The 23,824-nt window shown below is 44.2% G+C and overlaps 1 protein-coding gene across 1 annotated transcript in view; it reads left to right on the forward strand.

Annotated features, from left to right (window-relative positions):
• RFX3 (regulatory factor X3) overlaps positions 1 to 23,824 on the forward strand; it is a 604,963-nt gene that overhangs the window by 104,687 nt on the left and 476,452 nt on the right. The window lies entirely within an intron of this gene.

Below are 23,824 nucleotides of genomic sequence, written 5' to 3' on the forward strand. Positions count from 1 at the left end.
ACTGAGAACATCCTTGCTTTCCAACAAACTTTGGAAGTTGTGGAATTGTCAACAGAAAATCTTACTTGAAAAACTGGTCCAGTTGATATTCAGCTGGCAGTGCTCAGCATTTTTTTAAATGCTGACCATTGCCGGCTAAATTAGGCACTCATATTCAATACTGAGCCAAGTCTGGACATCAGCATTGAATATCTGTGACACAGGTTGCAAGCATAAAATAATAGCTAAAGCTTTAGGAAAGACTGTCATGCTGCTGAAAACCCAGCAGTTTAGACAGGCTTCTAATCCCTATTTCAGCTGAGCTGTTTTTATTAGGAATTTTCAGGATACAAATACATTCTTTTGGCATGATGATAGTTGGCAAGCAACACACTTCTATTTTCTCAGTCCTTTTCTATGATATTAACAGGTACACCATATCTTTCTGGCTCACACACATCCATCTTTGGTTAAGCTACACAGACTTTGCTCAGTTTCCTTCATATCTTAGGTTTCAAGGCCTTTGCTAGTACATTTGGTTCAACAGATAATTATCCTCGGCCAAATATTCATAGCTCATACCCTTCAAGGCTGCTGTTTTTAGTTTCAGAGGAACTTACCAATTCCTCTTCATTATGTGACTGACAGTCTTTCCATTTCTCCCTCACCCCCTACCGGACCCTAACTCTCCAGTTCTCCCGGGTCCACTCCAGGGCCCTTACAACACCTGAAGTCTTCCTTGTCGGTACCTGGAGGTTAACTGGTCAGCGGTCTGGTTAACCTCACAGCATAAAATTAGGACAGCCTCTTTTCTGTCCTAACTTTTTGTGGTTACCTAGCTGGTTAGTGGACTGAATATCATCATTAACCAGTTAGGTCACTGCTCGGCCCTATCTCTGCCCCTGGCCTGGCCCTAAACTCACCAGTTAGGGAATGGTGGTTGCTACAGTTTGTTTTTTGTATTTACACCTTAACCAGTCAATTGTCTTACCAACTTTTTTTTTCCTAAGCCATATGACCACAGTAATGAACATGTCTTATGTGCTATGATTTGTATAAGAACCCTAGCCTTCTACTTAGAGTAGGCTAACCCTTAGAAAGCTTTTTGTTTCTTTTGACCACAGTATCTTGGGATTCTCCTAGCAAAAGACTAAAGGGCTGGCAGATTGCATTTCCTTCACAGGTCTAAACTTAGAGGGTCATGTCAAGGCTCACAGTATCAGAGCCTAGGGCCACCGAGATACTGAGCCTTGCCTGGGGCAGGACTACCACTGCCCCGCCCCCCAGGATGCTGCGTAGCCAGACTTCAGATTGGGGGGGCACTGCCCCACCTCCCTGTTCCACATACCTTGGCTGGTGGGGGGTCCCAAGCCCTGCCAGCAGAAGCCTTCCTCCAGCGCTGTTTACCACATTGCCTGCCCTGCGGCTGCTTCCCCTCATGTCACACATGCTCAATTTAATCAAAACCGAGCATGTGCAACATGAGGGGAAGCGGAAAGGCAGGCAAATGAGGTGGAGAACAGTGCTGAGGAAGGCTTTTGCTGGCGGGGCTTGGGGATCCCCGCCAGCCAAATCAGGGGGCCCCAATTTAGAATCCTGTGTCTGCTCCTTCCCGGTCTTAAAGGGGGGCCCGGCGCTGGGGTCTCTCTCTCTCCTGCTCCTGTTGGGACCCAAGTGATTGCGTCCCGACAGGAGCAGGAGAGAGACAGGCCCCTGGTGCTGGCCCGCCTTTGAGACCGGGTCCAGGGAAATCTTGCCCTCCCCTCGGCGGGCCTATGTAGCAAACTGAGGGGCTGATACAGTAAGCTACCACGAACAGAAGTGTGCAGTACTGCAAGGTGTATGTACATGTGTCTGGGTGCACAATGCAGAAGGGGGATCAGCAAAGATGTTTTATGTGGTATCACATGAGATAACTTCTTCACGGATTTCCTTTCTGCATTGTGCACCCAGTCACATGCACATAGACCTGGAGGCCACCGTATGCTTCTGCTCGTGGTATATTAAAATGAATGGTAATGAAGCCACTAGTTGTTGTGCCACAGTACACAGAAGTAAACATGGGATTTTAACACATACACAGTGCTAGAAGCTCCCTGCCAGATCCATGGCAGCGTAGAAGAGTTAGTGAAGAGCTGGGATGGACTGAGAATGGTCTGGGCCCCTGGGCACTGAGGGTGGTCAACTCCCACCCAGTCGCCTTCATCCCTCTATTGCTGCGCTGCTGCCCCCTACTGTCCTGCAGTTGACACCTCAGCTGCCCCGGTCCTACCTGAAGGGCCCTGGTGGTCTTGTGGTCTCTGCAGGTGGGGGGGAGAGCATGTTTGTTCCTGCCCGCTGTGCTGCTGCTATTCCCCTGCCTGCTGGCATCGTTGTGTTTTGAAAATGGCGTCTGAGACTTCCCGTGATAGTCTTGCAGGTCTTGACAGTCTCACGAGATTTCCGCAGGGAGTCTTGGCAGCCATTTTTAAAATACGATGGTGCCGGACAGGGGGAATAGCGGCAGCACAACGGGAAGGAAAGAACATGTTCCCTTCAGCAGAGGCCACTAGATCACCAGCAGCACACCTTTAAAGGTAGTAACGGGGAGGGCTGTAGTGTGCAGCGGGCATCCGGGCAGAGCCTCTAGGCCCTCTGGCACTGCCTGGTTGTCCAAATGGTCTGTCTGCCCCTGATCGAGAGGATTTACTGCCAGTTTTTTTTTTCTGTGTCTGCAGCTTTAACAGACAGAGTAGGAAGGTAACAGCTCCATGCATGTGTCTAAAGAAAACAAAAGCATCAGCACATACCTATGCATGAACCAGGGTGTTTTTCTACACAGAAATATTAGCTTCGCAAACATTTTATGTGCAAGAAAGTTTTGTAAGTGTTTGCATAGAACAACATTCTGGTGATGTGCAGACATGTGCTGGCACTTGTTTTTTTTGGACATAATCACAGTGAAGCTGCCCTTACCGCAGAACCTTGGTGTACATGTGTCAGCAGGCTTTCCCTGATTTAGTGTGCAAGTTCTCTACACATTGAATTTGCATCTAATTAGTTTACTGCATCACTGCAGAATGTTTTTCATTAATATTGTGGTAGAAGCTGCGAGCTCAGCCATCGGCTTGTGGCTGTACCGTGTGGCTACCTTCATCGGCCCCGAATGTGTGTTTTGGTTAGATATATCTATTTTCTTAATTTTTTCTTTTTTTTTAGTGTTACCTCATTCCCACCCCCTTTTTTTCCTGATTTGGACATGGTCTATCGAATGAGACCAGCCTCCATTTTTCTAATGATCCCCCGTCAGTTACAGAAAGAACATATCCTGGGTTTTGTTTTCTGTTTGTTCTGTACAACAACCATTTAGAAAGATGTTTCTTTAGTAAGCGGGGAAGGTACCATCATGCTGAGTTGCAAAAGCATGGCAGTTCCATCAAGTTCTCAATTTTTTATTGTCACTTGGAGAAGAGAGGACAGGAAAAGAAATCGTACTATCATCTAGTAAAACTGCTATCTGTGGAATTGCCGTAAATTTGATTTAACTGGAGATGGAAATTAAAGTACAGCACATGACAACAATAAGCTGTAAACACACAAACATTCTAGCACCCTATGTGTTCAGCTATTGTGTCAGATTTTCAAAGTGGCAATTACAATACAGACTGACAAACTGGCAATTACAGTAAAGAGCACAAATTAGATATTTGTTACCTATTATATTTCATTAAAATGATTTCCTTAGGAGAATGACACTGTGGACTCTGGTTGGTTGACAGTTCTGTTTTAAAACAGGTTACAAAACAGATTCAATGGAAAGCAAAAGCAACCAGTGTTGTGGCAGCTGAATGACACAGAACCTGAAAGCAAGGAAGTAAATAATTATAACACTTTTAGCCATTACATAATAGCAGTAATAAATGTGAAATCATACTTGTGGGGAATTATAGTCTTCTATGTTATGCTTAATCTTGCACTGTGGAAGCCTTCTTTAACTTCATGTTCAGACTAACTACTACAAAGTGGCATTAAGGGACCTGTTTACCTCTATTTTTTTTGTATCACAGCTGCCTACTAACTAGAATGAGGAGCATGATTATACTGTCGTCTGCTGCAGTGATTAATTAAATGTTTGGGCCCAGTTCAATGAACAGTTATGCATCAGGTAACATGTTAGTTTATAACAGTTTTTTTTTCTGTTTGAAAAGTAGAAAAAAACGTGTGTGCCCATGATGGTAATTTTTTTTTTTTTTTGTGTGTGTGCTTTTCATGGTTTACTCCTTTCTTGAAACTGAAGTTTTATTTTCAAAACTGATTTCTATTTTTGGACTGTCACAGCAATATGACGAGCAATTTTATACATATCGAGCCAAGGTTGATTAGCACTTGATGATGAGTAATCACCAAATTACTTTGCTAATCAAGATAAATGACTAGTTTCATGGTATATTATAGAGCTCTTTGTACACTTCCACTTTATGTAATGTATGCTTTTCACTTTATGCAGTGCACTGGTTGTGCAGTGGTAAGCTTACCTTATTTTAATTTACCATTAATTTGAATGACGATCCCCAATTTCAGGTACTTTGAGGAAGACAAGGCAGTGCAATTATAATGGTGTGTCCCTTGTTTCAGCCTTACTTGCATCCATATAGTAGCTTACGTTTGACATAAATGTTCCACTGAACAAGATACTTGCCATTAAAAAATATCTAACACCAACTATCTTGTGGTTTGTGTATGGCAATAGAAAATTATTAAGTAGTTGAACTGAAAAGTATTTTCTCTTCTCACCATGTTCTGTAACTCTTAAATATATAATCCAGTTATTACAGAGAGAGCCATTGTGTTACTATATGTTTAGTAATCTTATACAATTGCATAAGCCTATTCAAAGAACTTTTTAGTTACTATAATGCTTGTCTGTAACACATTTCCAGTTTAAAGGAAGCAATGTGAATCAGAATTTGCCATTCTCCCATGTTTTTTCTGACTCAGGAAAATGGCGGTGGTTCTTTACAGTGGGATACTGAATGGAACCCCCCCCACACACACACACACTCTGCAATGGAGTGTAAGGTTTTGCATGATTTGCTAATTCTGATCTAGAACAGTCATTGCATTAGTCTGGAATGAGATACACGTCGGAGTAACTTAGGGAAGGTGAGACTTAAAGACCTAAATAGATATATATATATATATACAAGAGAGGAGAAGGCCTGTTGTGCATTATTCATACTTTTTGGATATTTGAATATCTATAAGAGGTGAACATATTTCAGTGACAAGGAAATTCTAGAACAAGAGGTGATGGTAAACTCGAGAGTAAAATATAGAACAGCTTACAACTAGAAGTGGTTGGGGGAAAAAAGCAGCATCTATATTCGAGAAAGGATGAGGCAACCAGATTTATGCAGTTTCTGTTTTATCATAGATAGGCAAAATGGACAGACTGTATAGGACTTACCTTTTTTTTGTCTGCCCTCTTTGTGTTTGCATGTTATCTTTTCAGGTGCTGATTCATCAACCCATACAGTAGAATTATTTAATCAAATTAGCCCCTGAAAGAATAATTCTTCACATATTTTTACTATATAGCAATTGAACGTGGTGTTAAGTTTGTTTTCATTTGTATACTGGGCACATATGAGCTTTTTTAAACTAAACGTTAAGCGATTGAAGATTTAATTTTTTTCAAAACGTACCACCTCTAGATCTGCCTTAAAATCAGTTTCTAAATTCCACAAAATGATTAGTTGAACATATTTATTTATTTATCTATTTATTTATTAGGATTTATTTACCACCTTTTTGAAGGAATTCACTAAAAGCGGTGTACAAAGAATAAATCAAACATGAGCAATAGACAATTACAGCAGTAAAAACATTCAATTAACAATACAAAGTTTGGCATAGAGGCATATTTTCAAAGCACTTAGCCTCCCAAAGTTCCATAGAAACCTATGGAACTTAGCCTCCCAAAGTGCTTTGAAAATATGCCTGATAGTATACTACTTACAATGCAAACACAATACATAATATAACGTTTTAATTGACAGTGTAAGGTATAAGCATAGATGGAACATATAGATAGGAAAGAGAGTAAGTGGAGTTAAAGAGTAATGTGACTAATTTAAGAAAGTTGCACATGAGGTCAGAGAGATGGTTAACATATAGATAGGTAAGAGTGTAAGAGGAGTTAGAAAATAAGGAGACTAATTTAAAGAAAGGTGCACGTAAGATCAGAGAGATGATTAAATATTATCTTAGCTAGGGTAGGAGTGGATATACATGTCCTGCTGCAGTATGTGCAGCCCAAGTCACTCCTTATGTGTGTGATTGAGACTAACAAGTTAGTTACTACTTCTATTAAAGACCTGCATGAAGAGCCAAGCTTTCACCTGCTTTCTGAAGTAGAGATAGTCTTGTGTTCAGCGGAGCCTTTCAGGGAGTGCATTCCAGAGTGTGGGTGCTTCTCCGGAGAAGGCTCATTTGCTGGTATCACATCGTGTAATGTCTTTTGGAGAGGGTGTGCTTAGGGATACTCCTTGGGAGGACCTTAGTGTCCTTGGAAGTGTGTAGAGGATCATCCTATTCTTCAGGTACTTGGACCTTGAAGGTCAGACAGAGTTTTACATTTAGCCCTGTATTGTAACTAGTGAAGTTTTTGAAAAAAACGGTGTGGTGTGGTCACGTGGCTATTAGTCTTGCTGCAGCATTCTGAATCAAATGGAGCTAGTGCAGGCCCTTTGTAGTCAGTCCGTTGTAGAATGCATTGCAGTAATCCAGGCTTGATGTTATCATTTTTATTTATTTTATTTGTTGCATTTGTATCCCACCTTATCCCACCTCTTTGCAGGCTCAAAGTGGCTTACAATACATCATGAGTAGTGGAAGAGTGTTAGTAAAATAAACATGTAGTATTGCACGATCTTGGTCAGCATGATGATAAAAAACAAAGTAATAGTATTCAAGCAGATATTAAGAAACAGTTCTGAAATTAGATAGGCGAGTTGTGCATATTCACATGGGTTGATCTTTTTGGTATGCTCTGTCAAAGAGATGGGTCTTCAGTAATATGCGGTATTATCTTGTAGTAATATCATGGCATGCACAGCTGGGATAAGATTTACCTTTTCGATGTATGGAGATAGGCAGAGTAGCTGTCGCAGATAGTAGAAGCAGCTCTTGAAGGTTGCTTGGATTTGGGGAATCAGAGTAAGTGTTGAATCTCCGAGGACAAGCAGGGTGCTTGTTCTCACTTGTGGGTCGATGTCCGCGTCGGCCCAGGAAACAGCAAATTTTCCACCAGCAAAATTAAAAAGTTTTGCCAGAGTCTTCTGGTGCGTGAACCGTGCGCACCGCACAAGCGTGGATGACTTCCCGCCTGTCGCGTGAGCATGCCTCCTCAGTTTTCTTTTCTCCGCGTTGAGGTGCGGTAGAGTTTTTCTGCGCTCCTCTCAGGCCCAGGAAAGAGTCTTCGCGAGTTTTTGGCTTTTTGCTTTCTTTTCTGTATTTTATTACAATTCTACAGTTAAAAAAAAAAGGTTCCCATAGTTTCTTCTACTTTTGTTCCCTTTTAAAGTTTCCTTTGTTTTCGACGTGGCTGGCTTAGGCCACGCGGTCGGGTTATTCCCTTTTTTCTTCTGTGCCCTTTTTTCTCTTAACAGGCACAATTGCGTCTTTTGATTTCGCGGAAGCCGTTTTTCCTTCCATGTCATCGAAGACAACCAGCGGCTTCAAACGTTGTACTTGGTGCAACTGGACCATCTCAGGTACCGATACCCACACCTGGTGTATCCAGTGCCTTGGGCCCAATCATAGCCCAGCCGCTTGTAGTCTTTGTCTTTGTATGAAGAAACGGACCCAAGCGTCTCGAAAAGCCCAACAAGAAAAGCTTTTTGGGGCTCAGTCTGACATCGACGTCGGTACCGAGGTCGGCGTCGTCGAAATCGAGAGGAGCATCGATGTCGGGAGCAGAGGTAATGGCTGCTGAGAAACCAACTCACGCTAAGAGCGATTTGCTACTCTTTAGTTTGTCATATTGCGCCATTACATCTTCCAGGTTTATAGAGATTTCATTCAGTTTCTCTGACTTGTTAGATTTTAATACCATTTCTGGTACCGGAGTCTCTCTGACATCTTCCTTGGTAAAGACCAAAGCAACAAATTCATTTAATCTCTCCGCTATGGCTCTGTCTTCCCTGAGTGCAGTTTTTACTCCTTGGTCATCTAGCTGTCCAACTCATTGTTTTGCCTGCTTCTTGCATGGTCTAATATGTATTCATTGCTGGAAAGCTAGGAGTTTGTGTATTGACCGAATGCGATGTAGTCAAAAGAAACCTAACCACACGAGAAACCTGATGTTTGTTTGAATGAAAGATGAGAGTCAAAAATAACTCCCAATTCCATATCATCAAGCTGATCAATCCATAGACTGGTGGGTTGTGTCCATCTACCAGCAGGTGGAGATAGAGAGCAAACTTTTGCCTCCCTATATGTGGTCATGTGCTGCCGGAAACTCCCCAGTATGTTCTCTATCTCAGCAGGTGGTGGTCACACACAGCAGCAGCTCTGGCTAGGCCTCCAAGCCTAATCCTTAGGTTTTGTTGAGGCCTGGGGTTGAGGGCTCTTTTGAGCAAGTGCAAACCTGGTGGTGCCAGGTCCCTCCTTTTCTCCCCCCTCCCGCTGGCTCTGTTTAAAAAAAAAAAAAAAAAAAAAAAATTTTAAACGTCTTTAAAGGCGTTTAATTCGACGTTTCTTTAAACGTTCATTGCAGCTACTCACTGGGACACCAGTTCGTTACAGCTCGGAGCGGCAAGCAGGTAATTTTACCTTTTTATAGCGGGCAGGGGGTTCCCCGATTCTTCTCCTCGTGGCATATGGCGTCGGAGGGCGAGGGCGCAAAGGGTCGCTCCCCGGATCGCTGGAGCGCTTCTAGAGGGGATGCGGGGGTTTTACAACCTGATTCGCCCTTGATGGGTGACAGTTTAGTGACCGATGAATGTCCCGGTCGTTCCTCCGGCGTGGCGGTTTTTTCCCGCCATAAACGCCCATCCCCCGCTCCTCGCCTCCGCCATCTTGGCCGGCCACGCGGCTCGGACGGCTTCTTCGTGGGCCGCCCTTGAGGTTGGAGACATTAATGCCATGAACGCCCTTAATTTGGGCGACGGCACAAGCGGCTAAAGTTAAGCGCCGTTCTTCCCGCGCGGCTCCTTCGCGGAGTTTCGCGCCGGACGCCATTTTGGATGCGCAGCATGTCTCTCCCCCGCTATTGCGAGCGCCGGTTGAGAGTGCGTCTAGGGCTGTTGCCCAGGCTGCGGAAGTGCACAGTCTGGGGGGTTTCTCCCCCGAGTTTGTTTTGCTGCTGCATCAGGCTTTCCTCATGCAAAACGCTGCCCCTGCTCACTCTTCTGATAAGAGGTTGAGGTTCCCAGAGGTAAACGCCCTCGGGTTGATTTCCAGGCCTTGGAGGACTTTGTCTCCTCCGATGTAGATGAGGGCAGCGTGTCTGAGGTCTCCCAACGGTCCTTTGCGGATTCCTTGGAGGAGATAGATCCCCGCTCGGATGGAGCGGATGACCCCTCTGCAGCGCGGCTTTTTAGCCCAGAGGATTTGCCCAACCTGTTGTTACAGGCCATGGACACTTTGAAGATTTCCTCTCCGGAGGACGTCTCTCCCTCAGCCCCTGTTGGCTCTGCCATTATGCTGGGGACGAAGCGCCCGCCTAGATCCTTCCACGTGCATGATGCCATGCACACCTTAATTGCGGCTCAATGGGATGTCCCGGAAACGAGCCTTAAAGTGGCTAGGGCTATGTCCCGCCTCTATCCTTTGGCTGTGAGTGAACGTGAGGCCTATCTGTGGCCTACCGTGGATTCTTTAATCACTGCGGTGACTAAGAAAACGGCGTTGCCGGTGGAAGGTGGCACGGCCCTAAAGGACGCCCAAGACAGAAGATTGGAGGCGGCCTTAAGGTCGTCCTTTGAGGCAGCTGCTTTAAGTTTGCAGGCCTCAGTTTGCGGCTCCTATGTGGCCAGGGCGTGCCTGACTATGGTGCAGCGGGCTTCCCCCTCGGATCTTTCCTTGAGGGCTGATTGGCCGGCCCTGGAATCGGGCTTAGCCTATTTGGCAGACTTGCTGTATGATGTCTTGAGAGCCTCAGATAAAGGCATGGCTCAGACAGTCTCTGCGCGGCGGTGGCTTTGGCTGAAACATTGGTCTGCTGACCACGCCTCTAAATCCCGCCTGGCTAGATTGCCTTTTAAAGGCAAGCTGCTCTTTGGGGTCGAGCGGGACAAAATCGTGACCGATCTCGGCACGTCTAAGGGCAAGAAATTACCAGAGGTCAGGGCTCGGGCTAGTACTCGTCCCGGTACCTCCAGAGGACGGTTGCTGGAAGCCCGTCGGTACCGCCCGGGCAAGTCGGGTTCCTCTGCCCCCTCTTCCTTCAAGAGGAATTTCTCCCCCAAGCAGCATTCTTTTCGCAGAGACCGCCGTCCCGGAGGTGCTCCCTCCGGTCCTCCCCCAGGGTCTCGTACCCAATGACGGGGCCTTGGTCCACGCCCCAGTGCAGATTGGAGGACGGCTGTCCTCGTTTCTGAGCGAGTGGACCACTATAACTTCAGACGCGTGGGTGCTGGAAGTCATCAGAGACGGCTACAAGCTAGAGTTCTGCCAACCCTTAAGAGACGGGTTTGTACTCTCTCCCTGCAAGTCTCCGGTCAAGCTGTGGCAGTGCAGCAGACCTTGGACAACCTGATCCGCCTGGGTGCGGTCGTTCCGGTGCCAAAAAAAAAAAATCAGATTGGCAAGGGACGTTACTCCATTTACTTTGTGGTTCCAAAGAAAGGAGGTTCTGTCCGGCCTATCCTCGACCTCAAAGGGGTCAATCGGGCCTGGAAAGTGAGGCACTTTCGCATGGAGACTCTCCGCTCTGTTATAGCGGCAGTGAAGGCAGGAGAGTTCTTGGCTTCCTTGGACATCAAGGAAGCGTACCTGCATATTCCCATCTGGCCTCCTCTCCAACGCTTTCTGCGTTTTACAGTCCTGAGACGACACTTCCAGTTCAGAGCCCTCCCTTTCGGGTTGGCTACTGCTCCGCGGACCTTTTCCAAAGTAATGGGGGTCATAGCGGCCTTCCTGCTAAAGGAAGGAGTACAAGTCCATCCTTATCTGGACGACTGGTTGATCCGAGCCCCCTCTTATGCAGAGTGCGGCAAAGCTATGGACCGGGTAGTTGCTCTTGTGAGCTCCCTGGGATGGATCATCAACTGGAAGAAGAGCCAGCTGCGCCCGACTCAGTCCCTGGAGTATCTGGGAGTTCGATTCGACACCCAAGTGGGCAGAGTGTTCCTGCCAGACAATCGGATTGTCAAGCTTCAGGCTCAGGTGGACTAGTTCCTAGTAGCCTCTCCTATTCGGGCTTGGGACTACGTGCAGCTGTTGGGCTCTATGATGGCCACGATGGAAGTAGTGCCCTGGGCCAGGGCTCATATGAGACCACTACAGCTATCTCTGCTGCTGCGCTGGACTCCGATGTCGGAGGATTATGCTGTGCGCCTTCCCGTGGACCCAGCAGTGCGCAAGGCGCTGAGCTGGTGGACGCAGACAGACAAGTTGTCTGCAGGATTGCCTCTGGTGACCCCGGAGTGGATTGTCGTCACGACAGACGCCTCTTTGATGGGCTGGGGAGCCCACTGCTTGGGAAGGACAGCGCAGGGGCTCTAGTCTCCTGCAGAGGCAAGTGGTCTATCAACCTCCTGGAACTCAGAGCCATTCGGTTGGTGTTATTGGAGTTCATCCCGGTACTGGTGTTGTAGCCTGTACGGGTCCTGTCGGACAATGCCACGGCTGTGGCCTATATCAACCGCCAGGGAGGTACCAAGAGCGCCCCTCTAGCCAAGGAGGCTATGAGTCTTTGCCAGTGGGCGGAAGCGAACCTGGAGCAGCTTTCAGCGGCCCACATTGCCGGAGTCATGAATGTCAAGGCGGACTTTCTCAGTCGCCATACCTTGGAGCCCGGAGAGTGGCAACTATCTGCTCAGGCGTTCTTGGACATCACGAAGCGCTGGGGCCAGCCGAGCCTAGATCTGATGGCGTCATCGGCCAATTGCCGCGCTTTTTCAGCAGAGGACGGGACCCTCGATCCCTGGGAGTAGATGCTCTTCTCCAACAGTGGCCGACACAAGAGCTCCTCTATGTGTTCCCGCCCTGGCCCATGTTGGGCAGGGTGCTAGACCGGGTGGCAAAGCATCCCGGCAGGGTAATCCTGGTGGGTCCGGATTGGCCCAGACGTCCCTGGTATGCGGACTTGATCAGGCTCTCAGTCGACGATCCTCTGCGGCTGTCAGTGGAGCAGGGCCTGTTACATCAGGGTCCCGTGGTGATGGAGGATCCCTCCCCCTTTGGTCTTACGGCCTGGCTATTGAGCGGCAGCGTCTGAGGAAGAAGGGCTTCTCAGACAAGGTCATCGCCACTATGCTGAGAGCGAGGAAGCGCTCTACTTCTACTGCTTACGCCAGGGTTTGGCGTATCTTTGCAGCGTGGTGTGAAGCAGGCTCACTTTCTCCCTTCACTGCTCCAATTTCTTCAGTGTTGGCGTTCCTGCAAGAAGGTCTGGAGAAAGGCCTGTCGCTCAGTTCCCTTAAAGTCCAGGTAGCGGCTCTGGCTTGCTTCAGGGGCCGCCTGAAGGGTGCTTCCCTGGCTTCGCAGCCAGATGTGGTGCGCTTTCTCAAGGGAGTTAATCACCTGCGCCCTCCTCTGCACTCAGTGGTGCCTGCGTGGAATCTCAACCTGGTGCTAAGAGCATTGCAGAAGCCGCCTTTTGAACCTTTGTCGAGGGCATCTCTGAAAGACCTGACGTTGAAAGCAGTCTTTTTGGTGGCTATCACTTCAGCCAGAAGAGTTTCCGAGCTCTAGGCGCTCTCATGTCGAGAGCCTTTTCTGCAGTTCACTGAGGCAGGAGTGACTATTCGCACAGTGCCTTCCTTCCTGCCCAAGATTGTTTCTCGCTTCCATGTGAATCAGCAGCTCTGTCTCCCTTCCTTTCGTAGGGAGGACTACCCAGAGGAGTACTCCGCTCTTGAATATCTGGATGTGAGACGAGTCATCATCAGATACTTGGAAGTGACCAATGATTTCCGGAAATCGGATCATCTGTTTGTCCTGTTTGCAGGTCCTCGTAAGGGTCTGCAGGCTGCTAAGCCTACAGTGGCAAGATGGGTCAAGGAAGCCATTGCAGCGGCTTATGTGGCCGCGGGGAAGGTGCCGCCTATCCAGCTGAAGGCTCACTCCACGAGAGCTCAGGCGGCCTCGATGGCAGAGGCCGGATCCGTCTCCTTGGAAGAGATATGCAAGGCGGCAACGGGGGCTTCGGCTCATACATTCTCCAAGCATTACCGTTTGACTGTGGCTGCACGGGCGGAGGCCCGGTTTGGAGCTTCAGTGTTGAGGTCAGGGATTTCTATGTCCCGCCCTGGGTGAGTACTGCTTCGGTACATCCCACCAGTCTATGGATTGATCAGCTTGATGATATGGAAGGTAAAATTATGTATAATCATACCTGATAATTTTCTTTCCATTAATCATAGCTGATCAATCCATAGCCCCTCCCAGATATCTGTACTGTTTATATTCTGGTTGAATTTTAGGTTCAAGTTTAGCCTTCAGTTACTTCAGGAGGACTTCGTGTTCAAGTTCTTCTTTCACTTGGATTCTTCAAGAGTTGAGACGAGTTTGTGTTACAGTGAGCTGCTGCATTCCTCTCCCCTCCGTTTTACGGGGCTGGTTTGAGACATAAATTCTGCCGGCACTCCCTCCCGCTTCGTGCGGCTGTAGGGCAGCTTTGTACCCCTCCCGCTTCGGCGGTGTTAGGGTCAGTCAGCTCCTCCCGCGGTTGCGGTTGCAGGATAAGCCAGATCCCCCCGCATCGGCGGGTGTGGTGTCCCTCCCCCGCTCCGCGGGTATGAGCTGGACGGATTCCCCTCCCCCACTTGTGTGGGGATGAGCTGGGTTAATTCCCCTCCCCCGTTTCGGCGGTGGTGAGCTGGGCAGAGTGTCCCTTCGTGGGTGTAATTCTCTAAGTGCTGAGTCCTGCGGATGGAGCTTTGATATCGACATACTGAGGAGTTTCCGGCAGCACATGACCACATATAGGGAGGCAAAAGTTTGCTCTCTATCTCCACCTGCTGGTAGATGGACACAACCCACCAGTCTATGGATTGATCAGCTATGATTAATGGAAAGAAAATTATCAGGTATGATTATACATAATTTTACCATAATGGAAGAAAGGAACTGGTGTGACAGGGTGGTTGAAGAGCAAGAGAGGGATAGAAGGAGTGAAGTGTGGACCTGTAATCCAGCAAGCAGTGGTCTTACTAGCATTAAGGATAAGTCTTTCATTAAGGAGCCAATCAGAAAGAGCATTCAGAGCGGTGTGCAAAGGATAAAGGTCAGGGGCTTAGAAAGCGGTGGGATAGGTAAGCAGAATTTCATCAGCGTAGATGAAGAAGCAAATGTTATAGTCTTGGAGAAGAGTGGCTAATGGTTTCAGGAAAATGTTAGAGGACAGAACCTTGGAGGACACCGCATTTGAGGCAGATATCAGGGGAAGTAGAATCACTAGTTGAGACAGCAAGAGACCAACCAGAAAAATAGGACGTAAACTAGGAAAGGACAGTATCTCTAAGACCAATGGCCTTGAGTTGGGACAGCAAGAGGGAATGGTCAACAGGTTGAAAGCTGCCAAGAGATGTAGAGACAAGAGAAGAGCAATATTTCCCTTATTCAAGATTGTGTGAAGTTTGCTAAGGAAGGAGGTGATGGTTGTTTCAGTGCTGTGGTTGGAACGAAAACCAGTTTGCCTGGGGTGTAGGATCAAGAGGCCATCTTGGAAGCAATGCAAAGATTGGAAATAGGTCTGTAATGTGCAGAAAGAGTGGGGGTCACTGGAACGATCTTTCAGTACGGCTTTCAAGTGTAATGGATGGATATGGATTTGAGGCTAAGCATCACAAGGTTGATCGTCTTTAGATTGTTTAGATCGTCTTTAGATTGTACACCTGTCTTTTAGATTGTAAGCTCCTTGAGCAGGGACTGTCCTTCCATGTTAAATTGTACAGCGCTGCATAACCCTAGTAGCGCTTTAGAAATGTTAAGTAGTAGTAGTAGTAAAAGGAGAGGGGTGATGCTTTTTCAAGCTGCTTTTAACTCTTAACCTCTAATTCACTTTTTTAATACCTATGTTGTTTTAATCATTCCTATAGTAAATGTAACTCTGTAATCCATTATTTGTCTTGTTTGTCTGTCTTGAATAAATTTAAACTCTGGTTAGCAGCGCTATTTCTTATGTGTTTGTGTGCAATTGGTGATTGACTTATCATCTTAGCTCATTGTTAAGGCCTTTCTTTTTTTTGAAATATCAATTTTATGCTAAAACATTCTGTGGATTTTGTTTTTTGCCTTTTGATTTTAGTGTTTTTAAAATTAGTTATTAGAAATAATATCTGAACTGGCTGCCGAATAATATAAGGATTAAATGAAAAGTAATGTTTACACCTCCATAATTCATCAACAATGACAGCATGGACGCGCTGCTTGTGCATTTATTCTTTGAAATCTCTTCCTTCACCTTAGTTGACGAGAAGTGTCTGTGTGAAGACACTGTTTTGTTATTGCTTGTGAGACGAAAGCATGCAGAGAACACTTGGTGCAATTTAAGCAAGGTGCCCTGATAGAATTTTTGACTGTTGAAAGAGTTAGTCTAACTGAAGTTCACCATGACATGGAGGTTGTTTATGGTGATAACTGTGTTGATGTGAGTACTGTACATCACTGGGCCAAAATATATAGATTGTGGACCAGGAAATGCTGATTTTTGTGATTAAAAATGAAGTGGTCAACCTGTGACAGCAATAGACGAGCTTCAAAGGAGAAAGGTTAATGAACTCGTAAATGACAATCACAGGATTGCTAAGGGTTTCTTTCAAGTGTACAGTGCCGCGTACATCTAGTAGTGCCATAGGCGGTCGGTGGCCCAACTGTTTGGGGAGGCTAAAGGGGGTGGAGTTAGGGGTAGGACCAGGGGTGGAGCTTAAATCCATAATTGTCTGATAACACACAGAAAAAATAAATAAAAATAAAAGTCACAATTAATACCTTTTATTAAATTTAGATATTAGATATGTATCATATGTCAAAGAATAAAGTGGTTGCTCAAAGCATATTCCAATCACAATCGCTCAACTGCAAAACACTATGCACAACTTTGTGCAAAAACACACTCAGAACCTTACTGTTCAATAAATATTACACTGGGCAGAACCTAATACACCAATATACCACCCATACGGAAAATGCAGACCGTCAACAATATGAAACAAGGGATCATACCATCACAATTCTCATGTAGAGCCACAAAACACCCTAATTCATGTTTAATGTGGGATAAAATGCCATAAATAAGTAAATAAATATAAACTTTTAATGCTGAGCACCTGATTCTCAAAGTGGACATATTCCAAACACTATAATGAAAATAAAATGATCTTTTCTACCTTTGTTGTCTGGTGACTTTTTCTGATCATGCTGGCCCAGTATCCGATTCTGCTGCTATCTGTCCTCAGGTGTCAGTGCAAGTCTGTTTGGTATGAACTGCTCATGTGCAGGTCAGGAAGTCATCCTTGTTAAATATCTCCCTGGCAACCCAGGACACCTCCAGCCAACCCCCCCTGCTCTCCCAGCAGTAAGGTAAACAAATTAAACCATAAACCAATTTCTACAACTGGTTACACAAGGCTAGAGAGGCTTTCACTGCAGCTCCTGCTGTGAGGATGGAGGTAAATCAACAATTTAAACCCCCCAGAGCAGCGGGACTCCACAGCTGATTCATCCTTCTGCAGCAGGGGAGGCTTAGCCTCCCCAAGCCTCTTATACTGGGCGCCTATGAGTAGCGCTATAGAAATGATAAGTAATAGTAGTAGTTTTACTAAAGCTTAGTGCTTGATAAATGCTAAGAAGTCAATTTTATACTGTGGTCTTCTTGGCATTTAGGTCGGACTAGATTCTATAAATGGTGCCTTAAAATTCGGCACCAAAAATATTTCTGCCTAGGCATATTCTGTAAACCACGCCTAGACTTAGGTGTGGTTTATAGAATATGCCTAGCCGGTTTATAGAATACTCCTAGCGGCCATATTTGCACCTAATTCTAGGCACGTCCATTTACACCAAGTAAACCTTAGTGTAAATACCAGTGCTTAAGTTAGGCACCGAGCAGGTGTGTTCTATAACCGTGCACATAGATTTTCAGAATGCCCATGGCCCCGCCCCCTTTTAGGCAGTGCAGATAAGAATTTATGCGCACCACTTTACAGAATACACCTAGCAAGTTGTGCATGTAAATTCTCAATGCCAATTAGTGTCAGTAATTGCTTGTTAAGTGGCAATTATCTTCGCTGATTGGCTTGTTAAGTAAATAAATTGTGTGTACAAATCCAGAATATGATTGGATTTGCATGTGCAATTTTGGTCATACTATATAGAATCTGAGGGTTAGTGTGTGCTAAGCTTTAGTAAAAGGGTCCCTAAAAGCATTACACTGCAACCCTGAAAACTTTGAAAGAATGATTGAGAGATTGAGAAGAGTTTGGAAGCACAAGAAGGAAATTTTTTTGCAATATGACAACGGTAGGCCTCACAGGACAAAATACAGTGGCAATTGTGGATGGCTCTCACTGTCTTATCCCTCTGCTTTACAGCCCAGACTTATCACCATGTGATTTCCATCTTTTTCCAATACTGAAGGAATACCTTTGTGCATATCTTAGCTCAAATGAAGAGGTTACCTAATGTTTGGGTCATCTTGGAGGGGGAGGGGGGGTTCGCATTCAAGAAAAAGATCTGGGTGTCATCATAGATAATACGGTGAAATCTTCTGCTCAGTGTGCGATGGTTGCCAAAAAAGCAAACAGGATGATAGGAATTATTAGGAAAGGGATGGTGAATAAGACCGAAAATACTATAATGCTTTGTATCGCTCCATGGTTGGTCTGCACCTTGAGTATTATGTTCAGTTCTGGTTGCTGTATCTTTAAAAAGATATAGCGGAATTAGAAAAGTTTCAAAGAAGAATGACCAAAATGAAAAAAGGGGATGGTACTCCTCTCGTATAAGGAAAGGCTAAAGGGGTTAGGGCTCTTCAGCTTGGAAAAGAGACAGATGAGGCACGGTTGAGGTCTACAAAATCCTGAGTGGTGTGGAACGAGTAGAAGCAAATCAATTTTTTACTCGTTCCAAAAGTACAAAGACTAGGGGACACTCGAGAAAGTTAAATGGAAATACTTTTAAAACAAAAAGAAGGAAATATTTTTTTCACTCAACTAATATTTAAGCTCTGGAACTCTTTGCCGGAGGATGTGGTAACAGCGGTTAGAGTATCTGGGTTTAAAAAAAGGTTTGGACAAATTCCTGGAGGAAAAGTCCATAGTCTGCTATTGAGACAGAAATGGGAAGCAACTGCTTGCCCTAGGATTTGTAGTACGGAGTGTTGCCACAATTTGGGTTTCTGCCAGGTACTTGTGACCTGGCTTGGCCACTGTTTGGAAAACAGGATACTGGGCTAGATAGACCATTGGTCTGACCCAGTATAGCTACTTATGTTCTAAGAGGTGGAAATGACTGTAAACAACTGGTTGAAGAGACAAGATGTGCAGTTCTTTTGTGATGGCTTTCAAAAACTTGTCCATCATCAACAGAAATGTATGGCGAATGGCAGCGACTATGTAGAAAATTAAATACATGTAATTAAAAAAACAAGTTATAAGCATTATTTTCATTTTTTATTTATTACAATATCTCATTTAAGCAAAAGTTATGGAGGTGGAGGCATTAATTTTCTTTTAACCCTCATAGTTGTAAAGAAATACCTGGAATGTTACTTGGAATATTCTCTACTTATACCACCTTTAATCCGTATTCATGATAGCTTCTTTTAGATTTTCTTAAATTTAGCGATATCAGTGTGTCAGCATATATTTACTGTTTTTAAATTTGGTTATAAATTGCAAAGAAAATGTTTTAGGAAAGGTGCCCCCCATTCTTATTTTGCAAGCTTTTTCCCCCCTTCTTTAATAGAATCCGGGCATACATTAGACCCTTTTACAAAGCTGCAGTAAGCACTAGTTCGTATTTACTGCAGCAAAAAATGGTGTACCGTAGGTCACACTGAGGCGTCTTGCAGTAATTTTGCCATGTGCGCGCCTTACCCACATGGTAAAGAAAGTTATTTTTGTGTCGGGGGGGGGGGGGGGGGGGTGGAGAGTGGTCATGCTTTGCACTAATCAGCACAGCTACATTGCCATGCGCTAACCTATGTGCTTAGCACATAAGCCCTTACCGCCTACATAATGGATGGCGGTAAGGACTCACATGCTTAATATTTATTTATTTAACACATTTTCCCACTCAGTTGCAGGCTCAATGAAGCTTACACAATACCGAAGAGGCAGTCTCCGGTTCAGTAAAATACAAATACACAATATAGTAGTAAGCATGTAAGAAACATATAAAGCAACAAACAAATAAAGAGGGGGTAGTGATAGAAGTCCAATACGGTCCATAGTTTTGCTGTGTTGCAGGAAGTAGAAAGTTAACTTGGGTCAGGAGGGTAGGCCTAAAAAATGTTTTAATGGGCATGTGCTAATGGCAAAAGTAGTGTGTGACTGTTAATACAAAAAATAGGATATTCACCCATTTTACCCCAGTGGTAAAAATGGCCTTATTGTGGGAAAAAGCCACATAAGGGCATGCTAAAGGCCACTTTTTACTGCTAAAAGGGCCCTATTGCATGCTGCTTAACTTCTAGGTAGAATAATTTGAATTCTGAGATATGCAAAGGACTGGAAACAGAATTGTCATATAATTGCATAGTTACATTACATACTACTTAATTGGTCAGACTTAGGGCCCTGTTTACTAAGCCATGCTAGATGCGAGCTAGCGTTTTTAGCGCACGCTAATGCTAGAGACGCCCATAAGAATATATGGGCATCTCTAGCATTTAATGCATGCTAATTTTAGCAAGGGCTAAAAATGCTAGCTCACCTTACTAAACAGGTCCCTTAATCTTTTATTTTAAAGTCAGTCCACTGCATGTATGATTTTAGAGCTGCACTTACAGAAATCAGAACATGTACAAGTTTATACATGTAGTGCGGCAAAACTAGAACTGTTTACCTGGAACCATGAGGTTAACTTAACCATGGCACATACTCCTACACTTCTGCAGTATGACATCTGTGCTCCATCTGTAGAGATTAAAAATGTTTAGAAATCTAATGTGTATGTCTGTCTATCTATCTATCTATTTATCTGTAGACTGCTGTTTGAGTGGTCATCCTAATGGTGTACGGAACCAATAATTTATTAGATTGAACAATCAAAACAGCAGACAAACCAATAAAATTACAGTAAGACCCATAACTGTGGGGTGTGACTAAAAACAGATAAGAGGTTTAACAATTAGAATAAAGCTAAGGAGACATGTCGGTGGCAGAAGTATTAATGTACTGATGCTTGTGTAAAAGCTTGATTAAAAAAGCCAAGCTATCCCTCCAGCTTTAAATTTCTCATATGAACTCTCCAAGTGAAGGTCTAAAGGAAGTGCATTCCAGAGTAAATAGTTAAAAGCAGTACTACTTGAGGATATTAAACGTAATATAAATCTAATAAATCTAAACAAACGGAAGGAATAGTTCATCATTGTAGTTCCATCTATATTTACTTCTCTATCTTATTTTTTTATTCTTTTATAAATTTTTATTATGTAATGCAAACTGCTCAGAAAGTAGCCCTAATAGCGGTATATCAAAATTTTAATAAACTTGAAACTTGAAGTAATTAGCTTGACAAGATGGCACAGTTTAGGCTGGACAGTATTGAATAGGATATATAAACTGGAAACCCTAAGGGCCTCTTTACTAAGCCGAGCTAGAGGCACGTTAGTGTTTTTAGCATGTACTAAGCATTTTAGCACACTACCGTGTAGAGGCCCATAATATTCTGTGAAAATGATGAGGCTATGGTGAAGATGAAGCTCCCACCTCAGGATCCCAGGTCCCTCTTTCACTCAGGGTGAGCTGGTTCTCAGTATACAGATTTTATGCAAATTAATATCCTACCCCTTTCTACTCGGGGTGACCTGGTTCTCAAAAAGGCAAACAGAGTCAGGTCTTATCAACAGGATTTTTCTCATACAAATCTTTATTCCCGCCTCTGGGCACACTTCTTTTAGCTTAAAACACTTCTTCTTGCACAGTTCAAACCCAACAGATTTCTTCCCCCTGAGCCCTCTCACACAGGCATTTGGGCTCAGTTCTAACTCAGTCCTGGACACACAGTCCCTCCTTGTAGCACCCAGCTCTAGACACAGTCTTTTCATCTTGGACACACAGTCCCTCTTTGAACACACAGTTCTTATACTTGATACTTCCTTGTAGCACACAGTTCTAGACACACAGTCTTTTCATCTTGGACACACAGTCCCTCTTTGAACACACAGTTCTTATACTTGATACTCTAGGGCCTTCTTACCCCAGCCAGCTTCCTTCTTGGTAACACACAGTTCTAGACACCCAGTCTTTTCATCTGACACACAGTCTTTTCACCACCAGGCCATAGGGCTCAGCCAGTACTTCTCATGGGGATCCTCCTGCTCACAGCCAATACTTCTCATGGGGCTTCTTCTGCTTCAGCTACCAGCCCTCTTCTTTAGCTGCTAGCTCTCCTCACCCCCTCACCACTCAGGTGGGGTATTAAGTGTTTAATGGCGAAACAGGACCCAGCCCATAACCTGCTGCACCTGTTTCCACCTCCAGGACTCTCCCCGGTCCTAGCGACTTCCAGCTATATCTCCCCTTACTGGCTCCCTTCAGCGACTCACCCAGCCCTTCTCCCTGTGCATTTTAGGGGAACCGCGCCCTCTAGGGGCCTAATCAGGGTAAGATAGCCTCTTCCTTATCACAATTCCTATGAGTGTCTACTCAGCGCATGCTTTTAGCTCGCATAAAAAGGCAAGCACACCTTAGTAAACAGGGTCCTAAGTAAAAAACATGGTGAAAAATCATAGAGAAACTAAGGGGGTCTTTTTCTAAAGCTTAGCTTGAGTTATCTGCAGCAGAGCCCATAGGAATAAAATGGGCCCTGCTGCAGATAATTTGAGCTGAGCTTTAGTAAAAGACTCCTTTAGATATATTTTGAATATGTTGGGGAAGGGCAAGATGCTGAAGATGAGACTACATTCCCACTCTCACTTATTAGCATATATTAAAGGAATGACATGATGTTTGCCATTTAATGTGTATTATATGGCAAAATTGTGTGGTGTTTTAATGTTTATCACAGTGCACAATTTCTTCTGTTTTATTGGTAAAACACTAGTATTTCCCTCATTATGATTTTCACTTTTGTTCAATTTTCTCTCTCTCTCTTTTTTTTGTTTTGTTTAGGGCCTAATATATATATATATATATTGCTAAGCACGACTCACAGGTGTTTTCCCGACCCTGGGACAGTTGTGCCATCAGAACTACTGTCAATTTTGGGGGACTTTTTTTCCCCATTTTGGATTGCCTCTATTAAGGGGAAAAATTATTTTGATTTCTGTTATGAATTTCCTTCACATATTCAAGAAGCAGGTCAGTGGCCTCAAGTTGTATCCTAAATGCAAGCAGAAGATGTGCATTATTGACTATCATTATGTTTAATACAAGTGTTTTGGACAAGGCCATTATACCTCTGACTGTGACATTCATTCAAGAAAATTGCCAGTAGTGGTTTGGGCTTGGAAGGATAGTCTCAGACTTCCCTGCTGCTGAACAGAAGTCTAAGAATCTGCAGATGACACAATTATTCAAAATCATTAAAACAGCAGAGGATTGTGAAGAATTGTTTCTTTGATCAATGTGATGAGTTCAGGATGAATGGCAGCAGTCATGAGAACATATATCTTTTTCTGCTGTCATTTTACTCACCCATAGGGTATGCAATACTATTTTAAACCCAATAGAATTGAACAGTTTGATGGACAGTTTCATCAAATATGTGACACATATTTCATAAATATAGAGGAAAAAGTAGTTCTTACTTATAACTATATTCATTTCGTGCATATCTGCATTCTGTTTTAAGCAATGCAAATAATTGCCATCTTACTAAGCAAATTTTTAAAAGTAGAATCTGGGTATATGTTGTATTCAACTTGATATCTAGATAGAATGACTTGGATGTTCTGAGATGTGCAATGGATTTGCAGAAGGATCTTGTGAGCCTAAGAAAGTATGTGAATAAGTAGAAAATAATACACATATGTAAAAATAATCCCAACTAAAGGTACACAATACTGAGTTCCATGTTGAAGTCACTGTAGATAATATTGACAATTTTAGCCTAGTGTGCTGTGGCTTCCCAAAAATGCAAATATAAAGTTAGGGATAATGCAAAATAAAATGGAGACAAAACTAAAGCTGTCATTGTAATTTGCTGTGTGCAGTTCTGGTCATGCCAATTCAAAAAGGTTATAGTGAAACTAGAAAAGATTCAGAGAAGGGCAACAAACATGATAAAAGGGATGGAATACTTCTTCTCAAGCAAGGTTAAATAGTCTAAGGGTCTTCAGTTTAGAAAAGAAACAGCTGAGAAGGGATATGATGGAAGTCTCTAAAATCACAAGGGGGTGGAACATTAAATAGGGGATAGTTTATTCTTTCAGATAATACTACTACTACTACTATTTAACATTTCTAGAGCGCTACAAAGTGTACGCAGCGCTGTACAAACACAGAAGAAAGACAGTCCCTGCTCAAAG

Source organism: Microcaecilia unicolor, chromosome 2, assembly GCF_901765095.1.
Source record: "Microcaecilia unicolor chromosome 2, aMicUni1.1, whole genome shotgun sequence".
Taxonomy (NCBI): Eukaryota; Metazoa; Chordata; class Amphibia; order Gymnophiona; family Siphonopidae; genus Microcaecilia; species Microcaecilia unicolor.